Source organism: Sus scrofa, chromosome 14 (assembly GCF_054392235.1).
Source record: "Sus scrofa isolate SSC_HxYL_T2T_F1_AM1 chromosome 14, Sscrofa_HxYL_maternal_Yorkshire_Landrace_v2.0, whole genome shotgun sequence".
NCBI classification, from domain to species: Eukaryota; Metazoa; Chordata; class Mammalia; order Artiodactyla; family Suidae; genus Sus; species Sus scrofa.
In genome coordinates this window covers 140623790-140642375 of record NC_139396.1, presented here as the reverse complement: position 1 = coordinate 140642375, position 18586 = coordinate 140623790, and the positions used below count along the sequence as shown (strand labels likewise).

Here is an 18586-nt window from a genome sequence, read left to right as displayed (position 1 = left end):
TCATATATTTATTAGCTCTAAAAATGTGCTACATCTAGAAACAGACTAAGTGATAGCCATGAGCAGGCAATACACAAAATATGATTAGCTGTTCTGAATGTGACAGGGTGCAGTTGTTATAGAATACACAGAAGAAAGCAGCATTGAAAGGACCTGGGTTTTTTTACCCATAGGCAGCCGGCTTGGGGTGCCGTAGTTGAGAGCAGTTCTCAAAACGGCAGATCTTGTGGGTTGGTGATGGAAGGGTTTAGTGCAGTGATCGGCATGTCCTGGAATTCACATTCTGTTCACATCGTGTATAAAAAGCCATGAAGTTAACGCTCTATTTCAGTGAATTATAGAAAGTTCCCTGAGAAGGAATGCATGGTACTTTTCTCTTGGACCATCTTGTTTGGGGTCAGCCTGTGATTTGAGGACCTGAGACTTGTTGCAAGAAATGTTTTCTTACTTTTGCATGATCCACTGAGTGGTCAGGTTATAAGACTGGCCTCCTTATAGAACAGAGAGAAAATGATTAAAGAGGTAGTTTAGGGGTACTTAGGGCTGCAGGTTCTGGAATCGGACAGACCTGAAACTGAATTGTGTCTACAGTACTTATTTACCAGCTTTGTGACCAAGTTGACTGACCTATCTGAACCTCTGTGGATTCATTTATAAAATGAGAATATCAGTAATCCGTCTTGATACAGTTATGAGACTTAAGTGTGATGATAAATGCAATGCACTTAACCTCCTAACTCTTAAGAGAATTATAACCATGACAGACAGTTGTCCCAATGGAGAGAAGGTATGGACTAACATCCTGGGGGCCAACAGTGCCCTCTGAATTTTCTGTACCATTTTATTTGAAATATGATTTCTGAAGCCATTCAGATAGGTTACAATTAATTTAGGAGATTGGGTATTAGTTTTATTGTTCTAATAATTGAATTTTTAAAGTGAATAAAGAGCAAAACTTGTTAAAATTGCTCTTCTAATTACCATAGCAGTGGGACAGCTTTTAGCTGTGGCATTCGAAGTGCTTCTGATATAAGTGCAATACTGTCTTTATGTTTTGATTACAGAAGGTCTTTCGTGTGCAGAGCTGTTTATAAAATGATGCACTGCTTGATTACCAAGGAGCAGATCTTTTCGACACATATGGTTTTACCAGACCCCACAGGGACTTGGAGAAGAGACTGCAGTTGTCAAAGAGTAGATGATTTTTTTTTTTTAATTAAAGGAAGTAAGTTGTTTTTAAATTGGAGGCATGATTGGTGTTCAGCATCCCTTCTGGCTAATGCTGGAGTGACAGGGGTTCAAGGGAGACCATCTCATTTCACTAGTTGCCTGCAGATTGCAGGAGGCATCTCAGGGAGAGATTTAGTGCTAAGAGACCAGCAGAAAGCTATCACTTGGCAGTGGAATGAACACCCACCGAAAACAACATTATTGTTTAGCATCAGCAACTCAGAAAAAGCATGGGAGGGGTTGTCATTCATTGGAAGACTTGGAGGGTGCTAATAAAATACATTAGAAGCAGGTTGTTCAAAACCGTTCTAAAAATGGAAAAGAATCCAAATGTTTATTGCAGCAATTTTATTGCTGGGAAACACGGGCTTTACGACCAGAGCATTTGTAATATATTCAATTGGGTCTCTGAGGAATTCCAGGCTGGTGAGAATTATTTGGATTGCATGAGCGTAATTATGTTACAGTTTGAGAGCTAAATCTCTCTTTGTTTTTATCCTACATTTTATTTTATTAATCTTTTAGATGAGAGCAGCTCATGAGGAAAATTGTACGCCAGCCAAAGGCAGGAGCTGGGGTCCATCCAAGACCTTCATTATTAGCCAGTAAATCCAGGTTTTGTGCCGGCTCAGAGTTCTCCCTTTGGCGATGTTTGTGTGGCATCTGTGCTGACTTCCACAGAGTCGTCCCTTCACCAAGGATGCTGGCCAGATGCAAGGGCTTTCTCACCCAGGACCTTCCTGGTTTGTTCCTGGAGAATCTTTTGCCTCAGCTTTGTGTTATCCACTTTCCAGAATTTCGGGGCAAAGGTTTTGTTTTTTGTTTTTGTTTTTGTTTTTTGTTTTTTTTTGAGGATGAATTAGCTGACAGCCTGGCATCCAGCAAACTTTCTCTCTCCTTGTTCTTGCCTTTACACTGAAAGGTGTAGCAAAAATTATTTTGTAACGGTGGCTACTGGAGCAAGTGACAATTGTTTACTAACTTGCTGTCTCCTGAGGGAATAAGTGCTAAGATCAGGTGAGGCATTGGGCAAAGCCAACCCTCCACTCTAACCATCATTCTAGAATGTGGCTACTTAAAAGGTATATGTTACATTTGGAATGGATAAACAATGGGGTCCTACTGTACAGCAAAGGGAACTGTGTCCAATCTCTTGGGGTAGAACATGATGGAAGATAGTATGGGAAACAGAATATATATATGACTGGGTCACTATGCCGTATAGCAGAAATTGACACAACACTGTAAGTCAGTTATACTCTAATAAAAAAAAAAAAGAAGTCCAGTGTCATAAAAAAGTAAAATAAAATAAAAGATGTGTAGTTCTTAGCTGCTTAACATCAGTGATCCAGTTCCTGCTAGGATCTGTGTTGGCACACCTTTGGAAGGCTTCCAATGAGTGGTGACAATTTTACATTTAGTCAGAGGTGTTATCACCTTCAGGGCATTCCCTTAGGATCTCACTGCCATTTTAAATCAATTAACTTTCTTGAGTGCCTTTTATGTATTTCCTGAGGGATACAGTTTTATAAAACGTGGCCACCTGGGCTCCATGAATTTAAGGCAAGTTGCAGAGAGAACCTTGCACAAATCCAACCACCATGAAACAATAAATGACCTAACAGTGGTTCAGTGCTAAATTATAAGAGGCGAGATGTTGTTGCTTTGGAAGCTTAGAAGAGAAGGATGCTGGGTGGTCCATGGTGGTCCTAGAAGAATGATCTAGTACAAAAGTTTAAGTAATTCAAAATGTGAAGAGTTTCCTAAACACAGATGGTGGAGAGAAATGCGAAGAGCGTCATGAAGATTGGGTGCTAAGGGAGTGTTAGGGAACTGGGTTGGGTGGGAAAGGTGTGTCCAGACCAAAGGCATTCAATATTTTTGGAATTGCTTTCATCGCCAGAGGACACTTCAATCTGGGATCTGGTGAAGACTTATGTAGAAAGAACTCACATGCAAAGTCTACCCCATAATTCAATGTCAGAAACAGGCTTCCCTCCCTTGGGTGATAAATTACCTTCTCCTTTCTAATCTTGTTTTGAATCCCCTGCAAGCTGAGCTAGAACTAGGGTGAATTGAATTAGTATTTCTTTAATCCCAAACATTTCTCTTCTTCCAGGGTGGCACCCCCTTTTTCTGGCTGTAAGTTATTGAACCCTGAGGCCTTCTCAGAGAAATTGACACTGGTACAGAGCAAGATTTTGTTGCTGAATTAATGTAAATAGAACCACTATTCCAAAGCGTTTTACGATAGTATTTGATGTCGTACATCATGTAGGAAAGACACTTCAAAACTAATATACTGGGCTTCCTCTGAAAGTTTCAAAAACTCTTTAACTCACGTAACATTTTATATTGATTGTAAGTGATCAAGGAATAGCAGTTCCATTTAACAGATGGGAACCATGAGTTTTCCAGACGTTATATGCTGGTTCAGAATTGCAGAAATTAGTGAAAAGGACTTACCTGATTTTCCCCAATTCTCACCCTAATTCTCTTCCTAAATTCTCACCTCTCTTCCTAAATGTTACTTTCTCCCCTAATTGCTGTATTCTTCTGTAATTTTCCCCCTTGATATATGTAGCATATATAGAGTGGACTGTCATTTTCTAGAGTCTGCAAAGGGAAGCATAGTGTTTCAGAGGAGGGACGGGTCTGGAGTCAGAGATACCCAAGTTTGAGGCCTGATTCTGTTTAACATCAGTGTCATCTTGATCCATTTAATCGGATCTGTGTTTCATTTCTCTTAACTGTCAGGCACATACGATAATGGCATCTGCGTGATGCATTATTGTGAGGGTTAAATGAGATATGATGTGAAGTGCTTAATACAATGCTTGCTTTATGATGACGCGCATCAGCAGTTATTAATAACCGCATGTTATGCTGGGTAGAGCTAGTTTGTTCTTTATCTATAATGATCTTATGTTTTCCTAAGGTCCATTTTGTATAAACATCTAGAAAATACTGTAGTAAAATCATGTCCCTTACTTTATAGTTTTGACAATACCTAGTTGTAGGTAAGTAGTAGTAAGTCTATAAAAATGGCATGATTATTTAGTCTGTATCTTTTAAATATTTTGAGACTGTGTTTAGAATTCATCCAGTAGGTAACATTCATTATATCACCTAATTAGAACTAAACATATTTGTAAAAATGGGATTTAATTTCGGGAATTTGATTACCTAACTGTTTGAGTAGGTTCAAGGCTGGAAACATGATGTCACTACATACACCTCAGAGATATCATAGGGGAAAAGCTAATAAAACATCAGAGGGATAAACTGAAACTAGAGCATGTGAAACTCTAGGTCAGTGGAGACAGAAAGTATGAAGGAAGAGAAGAACGATTGGGAATGAAAAATAGGGCAAATCCCCCCGAGGTAGAGTCATTAAAAGTAACAGATGCACATAATCAACAAGCTACTTTCATCTTGAAAAAGCATAACAGATAAAGGATGCATGTCAGATGCTAGTGCCACAGTGGAAGATTTTCACAAAGGAGTTAAATATATTGAATAAACCCACTAACTTTTCTTGGGATGAAAATGTTTCCTTCATTCCGAAGTCCCATACTTCTATAGTACTGTGAAAAATAAAAATGGCTTTAGGATATGAATGAAATAGCAGTGACCACTAGAAAAGTCAGGAAAATACACTCCAGGAAACACCTTGAAGGGTCCATCTCACCGTGTTGTTTCACCTCAAAGGGAGCCAAAATAAAACATTTACCTCTCTTTCCTCACAAATGGGTGTATGTAACTTTCTCAAAAGCTCCATCACTGGGTTCATTCAATGTTGAGTCTGAGGATAGGGAGTGAATTCAGTCCTTAGACTGAACCACGTGAATAAACAACTTTCCTTTATATATTATTAATTTTTAGTAAATATTTGCTGAAAAAAAATTAAACTTTGCTCAAATGTTACATGTTACACTGGGTACAGTTTTGTGAGTGTTGGGGTGATGTGCTTTTGTTCAGACAGGATTGCTATAAGAAATAGCCATACTAAAGGATATTAATATGTTTTATTACGAAAAATGTTAAAAAGGCTTTCATAGTCAAATCTTTTCAGGATGGAGTTGCCGTCATGGCTCAGCAGTTAATGAACCCAGCTAGCATCTTTGAGGACGTGAGTTCCATCTCTGGCCTTGCTCAGTAGGTTAAGGATCTGGCATTGCCATGAGCTGTGGTGTAGGTCACAGACCTGGCTCAGATCCCCAGTTGCTGTGGCTCTGGTGTAGGCCAGTGGCTACAGCTCCAATTGGACCCCTAGCCTGGGAACCTCCTTATGCTGCGGGTGTGGCTCTAAAAGACAAAAAGACCAAAAAAAAAAAAATCTGTTTGGGATCCTCTGACTTAGGTGATCTTAAATAGATTTTTTTGGCTGCAGGACTTCAGAGAGTTTAATATGCTCGTGTGCCCTGTGAATCACCAAGAAGGCTAAATTGCTAAGTTTATTTCACTACAGGCAAGTTTTTCAGAGTATCTTAATGGTCCTGATGTTTTGCTAAACACTACCAGAAGCCTAGCAAGAGACTTTGATATTCACAACATCATTAACTTGTGGGCAGCCCTCAGAAACTGATGATCTGAGATGAAGTGTGACTTTTTCCAGGTTCGTGCTTGGATTTCAGAACCTGTACAGAAAGTCACTTAGTTATTAGTGAGTCCAGCTGTTTCCCACCTCCTCAATTTTCCTTCTTGGTGGTATCATCTGTTTAAAGTGATGTAGCTTTGTTTCTTTGTGAAACAAAGTGCACCAGAAGAAAGTCAGCTCATGTGGCAGGTGACAATAATAAAGTGAATGTGAAGACCTCTGAGAAAACCTTTGCCAGAATATGGAAATTCCAGAGATGTCAAGGAATGAAAAACTGAATTCAGCTGTGGCGTTTTTGGATCAGAACAAGTCCACCATGTGATCTGTATAGAAACAAGAGTTGTTTGAGAACAGATTTCACCAAGCTTTCTAGCTAGTGCCAAAACGCATAGCTTTAGAGACATATGAATGGAGAAATAGAAGATTCTGAAGAAGTGTACTGTATTTGTGAATTTGAGGGTTTCTGACAGTCATGCTTTATCTGGTAAGAGTATTAATCTAACTTCTGGAGGGTAGCAAGTTTATACAGTTCTCTATGCCAAGAACATTCACTCTAAGGAAGGCATTGACTGCACTTTGCGAATGAGGAAACTGAGCTCCAGGGAGATCAAAACACTTATATCATCTCATCGTTCAGGATTGATGATTCAAAGCAAAGCCTGCCTACTTCCCAACTCTCTCCACTGCATTGTGCTGTTTTCTAATTTGAAAAAAAATCACTTTCTTAAATTAGGATTAATTGAGGATTCACTATGTATGGCTTATTACATCAAAACCTCAAGCCCTCTGTGTTAATATATAAAATTCAGTATGATCAGTTATAAAAATTAACTGCCCAGTTTATAAAATCCCTAGTAATTATTTTGAAGGTTTCTTCCAGGTGAATATACTTAATAGGCTGATGTTTATCGATGTATACTACCCCATTTGGGGGAAGCTTTGCCTTGAATGTCTACTGCCTGACAAATAATAAACATTCGATAAATATGAGTCACCATTACCAATGGTAACAGATCATGACAGCAATTCCATCATAGAATGAATCTTATTTAAAAGACATGCGGAACTCCTGTTGTGGCCTAGCAGCTTACAAACCCGACTAGTATCCATGAGGACATGGGTTCGATTCTTGGACTTGCTCAGCAGGTTGAGTATCTGGCATTTCATGACCTTTGGTGTAGGTTGCGGACACGGCTTGGATCTGGTGTTGCTGTGGCTGTGGTATAGACCGGCAGCTGTAGCTCTGATTAGACCCCTAGTCTGGGAACTTCCATATGCCACATGTCCAGCCCTAAAAAGCAAAAATAAATAGATAGATATCCTAGCCCACATTCAATGTTGTCCTCTCCATGTAACTTTCTGGTCTCCCAAATTAGAACATTTCTCCAGGCCTTAAGTGTATGTAGTTCTGTATGATATTTGGCATTTCTTGATTGTTATTGCAAGAGCCAGTATGGTTTAGGTAAGCACAGAGGATTTGAAGTCAGAAAGCCTGGAATTCAATCCTACCTCTACCATTCTTGAGCTATGTGACTTTGGCAAAGTAGCTTAAATTTTCTGTGCTTCAGTTTCCTTATCTGGAGATATGTGCTAAGAATATCTGCCTTCTAAGTTGTGAGGAGTATTTGTTTAGTGACTTAGTACATGCTCGGCACTTTGAGGAGTGACTGGCAGGTATGAATAGTCAACAAATATTAGTTACTGAATTCGAGTCTCTATCGTCAGCTGGACTGTAAGCTCCTTAAGGACAATGGCCAAACCCTGCTTCCCCTCTGTCTGGCACTGGGTTAATATTTTTAGTTGTAGTTTTGCTTTGTGTTTTAGTGTAAATGTCAGGTGAATGCTCCTGAGAAAATTAGTAGCAACTCTTTACCCTTTCATTCATGGCCTGTCCACCTTGGCTGATCCCATTTCTCCAAATCTTTCTTTCTGTTTAGAGTGGTATCCTTAGGGAAGAATTACATAAGAATATCTGTGCTACATGTAATTGAAGCAGTAGCTCATTGTAATTAAAAGTAATTGAGATCCTACAGTGAATGGGTTTTAGGAGGAGCTGGGTGGGCATCAACTAGACAGAGTGTCCCAGTGCTTTCCCAGTCCCCTGAACTCTAGTAACCCTGCAGCTTCGGGGAACAATGAGCCTTTGTGTCAGTGTCACCAAACACCACTGAGCACCCTCCTTGGGAAGTGGCCTTCTAGACGGAGACCTAGCATGTCCCTTGCTGGCTTTAGGTAGTGTAGATAGAGGAGTTAAAAGCACAGGGTTGACAGTCCGATCTGCATGTGGCTTCTGGAGCAATTATTTAAACCTTCCCTGTCTTGCTAGTTCCTTTTTGTTGTTGTAGTTGTTGTTATTTTGTTTTGTTTAAAAATGAGTATTATACTAGATCTCTAGCATTGTTCCAGATAATACATGTGCTGTCAACTTCTTTCTCTTTCTTTATGCAATATTAAGTACTCTCACTTTTTTCTCTTTCTCTCTCTATGTATCTGTATATCTGTCCATATGTATATGTGTGTCTTTCTACACACACACACAGAGTCAGACACACACATACACACAGCAAGATAAAGAAAGGGAGGGGAATTTTTGTGTTATGGAGATCAAATGAAACAGTATAGATTAAATTAAACCACCACACTTTTCTAGCATATAGCAAGCGCTCAGTGCATGTTGTTAGTGTGTTAGGTATTCTAAGGCATTTGTATGGGTTATGTAGGTAGAAACTTGTTTAATTGATGATTTGAAAATTTAGAAAAAATCTGAGGACTCTTACTGAGCGAATTTGGCTTGCTTGTTACTATTAGCTTCAAGCTTACCCCTCTGTAGTTGGCTTTGGGAAGCTGAAGTTGGGTCTCCCTTGACAGCCTTCCTGGTTCCCTGGAGGCTTATGTTAGGCTCTGCCCATAGAGGACGCTAGAGAAAACCAGCAAGGTTGGAGGGGGCAGAAAGGACTCCTTCCTTTCTCCTTTTGGACTCCCTGACTTCCCATTACTGTGGGCGTTACCTTAGCAAAGCTTCTTCACCTGGGCAGCAGGAATGCCTGCCTGTAGCTGCAGTTGAATCCAGTTTGCAGTTTTGCCAACACTCGAAGAACCAACCTCACAGTGCCCCTCAGTGATGCCCCAGGAGCCAAAAGCACCCCCTCATCACAGGTCTAAGTGTATAAGTGTTGGTAAGTTCGACTTCTTCCTGTTTTTCCCTCCGGCTTTCTGCCGTGATTACCTACTTCTGTGATACCTTCAAGTTCTCTTTTGACACTGTCAGTTACCCAGTGAACAATTTTATGCCTATCTCACAATTCTTCCTTTTAAACTCTGTCATCGTAAGTTGTGTGTTTTCTGTCTGGTGACTGGACTGAGTGATGTGTGTGTTAGGACCAGTCTTTGGTAATAGTGCCAGAGAGAGTGAATACCAGTTGGCAGAATGCTAATTGGGTGGTGGCTTGCTCCATATCATTCTTAGATCCAAGGAAGTGGGTTAATCTGGAGGAACAATTTTTCCAGACATATGGTGCCTTTAATGCTACTTAAAGAAATTGTCACATTTATCATCTTAACCTTAACTATCGCAAAGGACGTTTTCTTCCTCGAAGCACATTCTGTAGAGGTGAAATGACTTGCCCTCAGGCAGGTGTCCCTAAGGAAGTTTATTTGTTGCTTTCAGGGGATTCACATAATCTCTCACACTTGTGTGCCAGAGTTGGGCAAACGGAAGCTTTTTGAAGGAGAGGCTTTTCTTTTCAGTAGGTTTTTGTTTTTTTGTTTGTTTTTTTTTAATGGAGCCTTGATCTGTAAAAGGAAATACTGTTATTTTTTAGTAGGGTTATTGGGAAGAAAATATTGGTGGATTAAAAAAAATTAAATCCATTAATATTGATGGATTAAAAAAAAAATCAAGTTCCTGCCAAGGTGCAGGGGGTTAGGAATCTGACTGCAGCAGCTTGGCTCACTGCAGAGGCACAGGTTCAATCCTCAGTTCAGTGCTTCCACAGCTATAGCTCAGATTCAGTCCCTGGCCTGGGAACTTCCATATACCATGAGCGCAGCCAAAAAAGAAAAAAGAAAGAAGCTTGAGAATTATTTTGGGAGTGAACACAAATAAAAATAACTACATAAAAAAAAAAATCTCCCAGTATATTTCCTGCCCTTGAGGCTGCTGTTGGGAGGACAGCCCTTCTCCCTGCCAAGCCCATGCTCCTCTTTTTGGCAGCATGAATCTGAGCCAGATGGGCTGGGATTCTGACTCTTGCTGGTCCTTTCAGAGTATGCCTGACCTCAGACTGGATAGAGCCAAAGCCAATGTTTACACTTTGCATCTTTGCATTTCTCATTATTAACGTTTAGTAAATGCCAAATGGAAACCTCCTGGTCACTTGACTCAAGCCTCATTGATGGAACTTTTTTTTTTGGAGATATCTTTCCTTCTCTTAAAATGATCACTGGGAGATTTATATCACTCTCCTTATAGCACAAATATTCACAGGATAAATATATTTTTAAATATAATATAAATATATATTTAAATATAAACATATGCACACATTAGATTCTCTAATATTCAGTACCATAATCATTAAATAGGTAAGAATGGTAATTTCTGTTTTATGAATTTTCTAACAATACATACAGCCATACAAATCATGAATTATCTTTCTGTATTACTCTTGCCCTATAGGAGTTGGTAGAGTGGATTGAAAAAGAGGACATTTTCAGAAATGATGAGGGGAAAGTAAATTATTTGTCTTTCTTGAACTTTGATTTTGCAGCCCCTGAAACTGAACACAGTTGGAAGCCTAGGAAAAGATGCTTTAAATGGAGGATAAGTGCTCAAAACGGAGGTTTTAAATTCTGCAATTCTGCTCTGTTGTTTTTCATTAACTCGTATTCTTACAGAGTGAGGAAAGAGGCAGTTAAGTGGGAGTATAAGATGGAAAAGTTTGGCAGTTCCTCAGAAAGCTGCCATATGACCCAGCAATGCCATTCCTAGGTGTAGATCCCAAAGAAATGAAAGCATATATTCACACACAAAAATTCCACATGAATGTTTATAACAGCATTATCCCCACTAGCCAAAAAACGGAAACAACGAACCAGAGTCAACCAAGTGGCAAATGGATAAACAGAGTGTAGTCTCTTCACATTTTGGAATATTGTTCAGCCATAAAAAGGGATGGAATACTGCTGCATACTGCAACATGGGTAAACCTTAAAGCATCCTGCTAAGTGGAAGAAATCAGTCACAAAGGCTTACGTACTATATGATTTAATTTATGACAGCTCCGGAAAAGGCAATTCTGTTGAGCATAGGGACAGAAAATAAATTATTGGCTCTGGAGTGGGGAGAATGAGGAGTGAATGATAAGGGGCCTGGAGTTTCTTTTATGGTGATGAAAATATTCTAGAGTTAGGTAGTGATCGTGGCTGCACAATTCCTTAGATATGCTAAAATTCATTGAATAGCATGCTTTAAAAATGGTTTTAGTATGTTAGTTATATCTCATTATCTCATTTAATAACTTTTTTTAAAAAGACAGTTGATAAAAAGTAGTCCTTTGCATTGAAGGAGAGAATCATTGCATATGACCTGGTTTGGATTCTGTACTCCTTCCTCTTTTAAACAAAGACTGATCATCTAATTCAAAAGAGATACTTAGGGCATGTTTTAAAAATTTTTGAATTTGCAATGGAATTCTGGAGGCATGAAAATGATAGAGGTGCAGATGGGGTCAGCATGGACATCTTGCAGTTTTGTGACCACATTCCCTTCCCCAGGTCAGATCCCTCCATGGTCACATGAGGGGATCCCCTTAGCTGGAGGCTGCTGAGCTCGTCCAGAGGTGTTTCTTCATTCCATAGCTGTATTTACAATATCAAACCAAACTTAAGACACTCTTTGAATTGGAGAACTCAGTTTATAGTCAGAATAACATGACGTCAACAACAAAATAGCAAGTATGTGCTTCAGGGATGGTTGGGAATCTGCTACCAGTGTGTTCTCTCACCGGCAGGGTTTCGTGTATGATTAACTATCATTGTACTTGGATGATACATCCGCTCCTCAGGAAGATAGCTTTCTAAGGGGGGAGAAAGAAAACTCAACTTATATTTAGAGTCAGACTGACTTATGCCTAAATTAATGTTTGTTCAAACACTTGTTACATAACCTTTAGGAAAATACTAAGCGCTTTCGTCTCCAAATCTTGGTGATTTGTCACAAGATTTAACAGGTACAATGCATGTGGGGCTTGGTAATATCTTGAGGAGTTAATCTGTTGTTCCTCCTGATTGCCTTCTACTGTTTCACCAAATTCAAGCAGGTCATTGGCTTCCTGCTTAGTTGTCTCAGGGAGGAAATTGGTAGGAACAATGATGAATGTGGTTTACAAATCTTCCAGGCCTTTCTTTCCAAAAGCAGGAGTCCAGAGTACATTCAGGATTTGTGGTAACAAGCTTCCCCAGAGCAGCTTAGAAAAAGATTCCTTCAAGCTAAGGTGAGGAGGAAGGTTAAAATCACCTCGATTTGTTTCCCAGCAGCACTTTTGTGACAGTGGCCAGACTTTGAAGATGGAGAGGTGAGGGTCTTAAGGGGGCTAGCAAAGTTATGCTGTTCCAGGCTTGCCATGGAGGCAGCAGGAAGCTAGATTTTCTTCTTTTTTTTCTTCCTTTTTCTCTTGACAGCTTTTTGGGATAGGGGCTTTGAACCACCATTATCATCATCATCTTTCTCATCATCTGTGTCATTATCCTTGTCACCATAGCCAGTGCTTAAGTGATCTTAATGTGCCAGGCATTTTCTAAGCACTTTGCACATACTGCTTTAGTTAATCCTCACAACATATGAAGTGGCACTCTTTAAAGGAAAATGAGCGAGGATCACAAAATAGAGAGTTGTCCAAGGTAGCACAGTGAGTAATTGAGGGAACAGGCATTCTAGCTGAGACAGTCTGGTTCCAGTTGCTTTTAGGCACTGTGTTACATGCCTTTCTGAATGATAAATCTTGTGTAAAAGAAGGAAACTAATAGTTCCTAAAAAGCTGTATTTAGGAACCAAATCTCACACCCGCTCTGCCTGAAAAGCACATGGCAATTTTGTAAACTTTTTTAATGCTATCTGTGCACATACAAAAATTATGCTAAAATGTTTTGGAGTGCTAGACTAATTGATACCCCATTCCAAAGGAAATGTTCATGGCTGGAACCTTGCAAAAGGTACAGTCTGACCTTCTTCCAGACCGCTGGGCAAGGATCAGAAGATGGTCATCCAGAGACTAGCCAACAACTTGTTGACTGAGGGAAAAAAGCTGAACCAACCAGCCACTTTTCTTCCTTGGGTTCCTAGTAGAGGAGAAGGTAGGCTACCTTTAGAGAACAGATGAGTCCATGAATGACTGAACCCGGGGGGATGACCTCAGAATCCCACACCTGAAATCCCTGCAATGGTCTTATCTCTGAAATGATTGAGTTCCAGCCTTGCCCCAATGAAACTGTGCTGCCCTGTCAACTCTTTGTGGTTTTACCATAACTCCACCTATAGTCCCCATTTTTAAATTCTTGGAATATTTGAGTTTCTCAGCCTAGCAAAGAGGTGTGTCTAATGTGGTGTTAGAGCTTTTCTGTATTGACCACACATTTTTAGTATTAAGGTTGGTTAATTAAGTTAGCAAGATTATGTTACATAGGGCCCAACTATGGCCAGTAACAGGATTTTTCATATCCCAGTGGTGACAAGTCAGCATCGGCCATTTCTCCTTTCCTTCCACTTGTGTGGTTGGGAACACACTATTTATTCTCCCTCCTTTTTTCTCTCTTAATCACTCCTGGAGGACCCAGTCCTGTTTAGGTTTCTTCCCTAGAAAAATTTCAGCAGTGTTGAGAAAAATCATCATCAAATGATTACATTATTATAACAGAGTAGGCATTTTGAATCATTTGAGGTAAGAGTCAAGGCTTAATCAGCATTAACTAAGTGACTTTTGATCATTAACTTTATTTCTCTCTAGCCTTGTGTCTCCAGTGTCTAGGGCAATAGACTCATTGTGCAGCCTTGTAGCAGATGGCTGGCTTTTCACTTTCAGAGAGCTATTATCTTTGAAAAGGAAGGCTAAAGACACTAAGTAATATTTACAGGTTTCCTTATGGTTTGCATAACACATTCTCGTTTCACTCAAAATCATTTTTATTTGGTAAAGTGATTGAAGGATAATAAACATGGTAGCAACTCACAAAGTAGTTTTCTGCCTGAAGGAATCTGAGGCTCTTTGGAACATAGGTTGCAGAGACAACTCTGGAGTGAAACGTGGGAGCTATTTCATGGCTAAATGGCTAGAGAAAATGCTCATGATGTTTGGAACCCCCGAGGGGTGGACTCAGAGCTACAAATACCCTCTTAGTTTCAGACAAAATGAGAAAAGGAGTCATCTAGGTTGATCTGATGAAAACTTAAGACTGGGGAAAATCGTAAAAATATTCAGAACCATTAACATTTCCATTTCTCTTCAAAGAATCAGCTTCCCAAGGGAGGATAACTTCCTTTTTGAAGGTTGAGAAATAAGTTTTCATTATAATGAGAAGATGGTGGCTAAGTGATAGGCCCTGGAATCAAACAGGTTGGATTTGTTGTGAGCCACATGGGAAGTCCTAAACAGGTTGGATTTGAATCCTGTCTCTGCAATCTGTTAGGCTTGAAAAACAAGAGAAATTTATGAAATGAAGGAAATAATAGTACCCACCCTTAGAGTTTCTGTTCAAGATGAAATATGATTATGTATGAGTATTCAGTGTATTTTAGAAGCCTGCAGCTCTCGCTAAATGTTAACGCTGATCTTTTTATTATTGGCCTTTGCCACATTCTCATGGCTGAGTCAGAACATTCTAGTTAGGGATGCTGAGTATATGTAGAATGCCTTAGGATTTGTGGTATTGGTAGGGTGAGAGAATGCTCATTCAAATTACAGGTATTTCTAGGATTTAAAAACAGAAACAGACTCACAGAGGTAGAGAACAGACTTGTGTTTGCCAAGGGGAGGTGGGGAGGGAGTGGACTAGATGGGAAATTAGGGGTTGGTAGATGCAAAACTATTACATTTTGAAGGGATAAGGAATGAGGTCCTACTGTATAGCACAGGGAACTGTGTCCAATCTCTAGGGATAGAACATGATATAAGATAGTATGAGAAAAAAAAAGTATATATATATATATATATATATATATATGTATGACTGTGTCACTATGCTGTATGGCAGAAATTGGCACAACACTGTAAATCAACTATTTAAAATATGGAGTTCCTGTCATGGCTCAGCAGTTAATGAGTCCAACTAGTATCCATGAGGACATAGATTCGTTCGATCCCTGACCTCACTCAGTGGGTTAAGGATCTGGCATTGCTGTGAGCTGTGGTGTAGGTCGCAGACATGGCTTGGATCCCATGTTGCTGTGGCTGTCGTGTAGGCAGCCACTACAGCTCCGATTCAACCCCTAGCCTGAGAACTTCCATATGCCATGGGTGTGGCCCTAAAAGACAAAAAATAAAATAAAAAATAAAAATAAAGGGGGAAGTGGTATTGCTTTTATTTGGATTCTGTACTCTGGCACTCTTTAGATGGTGTCCCTGTGCAAGAAAGCTGAGACTCACTTTCTTCTTCTGTTAAATGGGAATCACAGTAAATAACCCTTTATGGTTGTCCTGACAATGGATGGAAATCATTGGAATGGAAGCTTTTTGCAAAAATAGCACTACAGAAATATTGCTTCCTTTAATGTGTACCAGCACCACTGGGGGGTGTATAATAAAGTTTGTAGACCAAGCTTCCTGAGATGATGTAATTCCATAAAAATAAATCAGTGCATCAACAACAAAACAGATTGCTGTCAACAAAAGACGAGAAAAAAAAATTCATCTTCTGCTGAAGGATGGGTAGAATCAGAAAGGTAGATTCCACTTTGGGACAGATGATAATCACACCTTCAAAGGGAGTGAAGATGAATGAAATTCCAGCATGGAAAGTGGAGATCCTTGTGTAGCAGGCTGTTTATATAAACTGGAGCTTGATAGGAGGCAGTCTGGAGGCAAAGCTTCAGAGAGGAATCATTTTCCTGGCTATTGCTTCTTGCCTTGAGCCCTGTTTCCTTGGGAACAGCTGTTACCTGTGCCATAGTGAGCGGCTCCTCCTCACTCTTTCAGGTGGAAAATGTACAACTTTGAGTGACAGGCTGTTGAAGACTTAAAATTTGTCAAGCTGAATGTATCAATTGACTGGGGAGGTTGGAGAGTCAAGGGTAGGACGGAGGCGTCTATGGAATTCCTTAAGTCCCTTCCAAGTTCAGAGTTTAGGATTCTAAGTGGGTGGCCCCAGATGCTGGTACCTTATTTAATCCTTTCTATTCTCAGCCAGGATAATTATTTAAATGTTAAAGTAGAAATGAGTTGAACTACTCAGGAAAGCCACAGGTAGCTGCCTAAGAGAATTTTAAACATTTGTGAACAAAAAGTAATAATTAGTGAAGGGACTGGGGGTGGAATGGGGAGGAAATGAAGAGAGTTGGTTAATAATGTCTTTCAACTCAATGAGGTTCAGCAAGTATTGAATTTCTACTGAACATTTTGAACCAGGTAGCTTTACTGTTCTGCCCCCTCTTCATTTATTTGAAGTGTGTTAAAATTCACCCAGATTTCATTATAGCTAAAGTTACTGTCATGAACCTGTGCAAGACCCCAGAGAATTTCCATTTTTAATTGGGAGTGTGGAGAACTGAGGAAGTTGCTGCAAATTTATCCAAGTGCTTAACTGTGGTGTGAGAAAGCTCAGGATTGGTGCCAGAATGTTACTATCTATATCCATAAATTTATAAAATGTGAATTGATAAACATGCACAGCTAATAAGTTCCTTTCATTAAGAATGCAAAATTGAAAACTCAAATAACCAGGCTTACTTGAGATACAAAGTTAGTAAGAATTTTTTATTTTGACCATGAGGGTCCAAGAAATTTTGGATTGCCTTTTGAATTATTGAAAGGATATTAAATCATGTTAAACATCGTTGTGTTTGAGAATTGGTTTTTCTGATATTGGTATATATGGTTACATTTTATTCACCAGAATCGAATAAGTCACCAGCTTTTAAATGGTCTTGAATGGTTTGTTCTGCAGAACTTTGTCAACTGATTATAATATTGGAGTGTTCCCCTTTCATAGAATTAATATAAAAGTGTTTAATGTCCTCATTCCCTCACATATTTTTTATACAGTTTTATTATAAAATGACTGCCTCCTTATTTTAGAAAATATGAAAATTAGAGAATCAGAAGTTTCCACTGTGGTGCAATAGGTTAAGGTTCTGGTGTTGCCACAGCTGTGGCGTAGGTTGCAGCTATGGCTTATGTCACAGCTGTGGCTCAGATTTGATCCCTGGCCAGGAAACTTCCGCATGCTGCAGGTGCAGGGGAAAAACAGAGAGAGAGAGAATCATATACAGAACAAAAAAGCCCTCATTTTTCCACTAACAAGAAATACCTCCTAATATGTTGGTGCATTTCCTTGTATAACCATACACATATACATACATACATGCAGACATGTATAGGTACATAAACATACTTGAGAATAACACACACTCTTTCTACCCAACTTTCTAGCATCTAACAGTCACTCACATGGTGAGTTTCTTACGGTGCAAGGAAAGATCATTTGCTTCCACTACCTGATTGTCCAGTTTTATGAAAGCATATTTATTCCTGCATAATTTGAAACAAAGAGTATGGAATTTTTCACTTGGCAGAAAGAAGTATTTGAAAAAACAATGAAAATCAAAAATAAAACACTAGAACAGTAAAACTCTTACATCTTCACACATACCACTGCCGTCATATTTCAAGATGCAATATCTCTGACCTTGTTGAATTTAGGGGGACTGCAGAGACGAGAGTATTAACATATGGAGAAAGGAAGTGATAAAAGCTTGATATAAATCCAGGTGATTTGCAGATCAGTTCCTGTGTACCTGTGGAGTGGCTGCATTTCCTTTTGTGACAGTCTTTCTAGAGTTTGAACACTTAACTTCTATTTTCCTGAAATTCAGAGAAATAGGTTTAGCTCCCTGTGGTGTTCTACCATTACATCGACTTACGTTTTCATGAATAATTTAATGAAAAAGGTGCCTTTAGTTAGATGTAATTATAACGTAAATGTGCTCCATCCTGAATTAATTTCAACTCCCTCACTCATCTGTAATATTTTGATTGAAATAATAGAAAACACTACTATTGAGGTATTAGTGAATTTAAACATGTTAACAAAAATATGGTGAAGATAAATGACTTGATTTTTCTATCAACTTTAAAAATTAAATTCAATATTCATTCCTTTATCAATATTATTATTATAAATATAAGTTCTTTCAAGTTAAATAAAATTGCATTTAAAAGTATATGCATGTAGCATGCAGATGGTGTGGTTTTGGACCGATTTCTTAACTTCTCTGGGCCTCAGTTTCCTCACTGATAAATGAGGAAGTGGAGGCTGCTGATAGCTGTTTTATAGGGCTATTGTGATCATTTATTGATATAATAACATGCGAAGTATATTTAACAATGTCTGATACAGAGTAAAAACTCAATAAAGATTAGCTACTAATATTATCTTTTCAGATTAGCTTCTAATATTTATTTCACCTTTATTGTTGACTTAATCTTATTATGGAATCAGCATATTTGCAATTTGTAATGATTTATTCATGCATTTATTATGCCATGC

At 39.0% G+C, this 18586-nt stretch overlaps 1 protein-coding gene across 7 annotated transcripts in view; it reads left to right on the top strand.

Annotated features, from left to right (window-relative positions):
• Positions 1 to 18586, top strand: part of SORCS1 (sortilin related VPS10 domain containing receptor 1) — a 531938-nt gene that overhangs the window by 73896 nt on the left and 439456 nt on the right. The window contains exon 1 of one of the 7 annotated variants that reach the window (XM_084993371.1): positions 8822 to 9006. The exons of the other annotated variants lie outside the window; for them this stretch is intronic. The gene's annotated coding sequence lies outside the window, so the exon portion shown is untranslated. Of the gene's footprint in view, positions 1 to 8821; positions 9007 to 18586 lie in introns of those variants that run through there. 7 annotated transcript variants of the gene reach the window in all.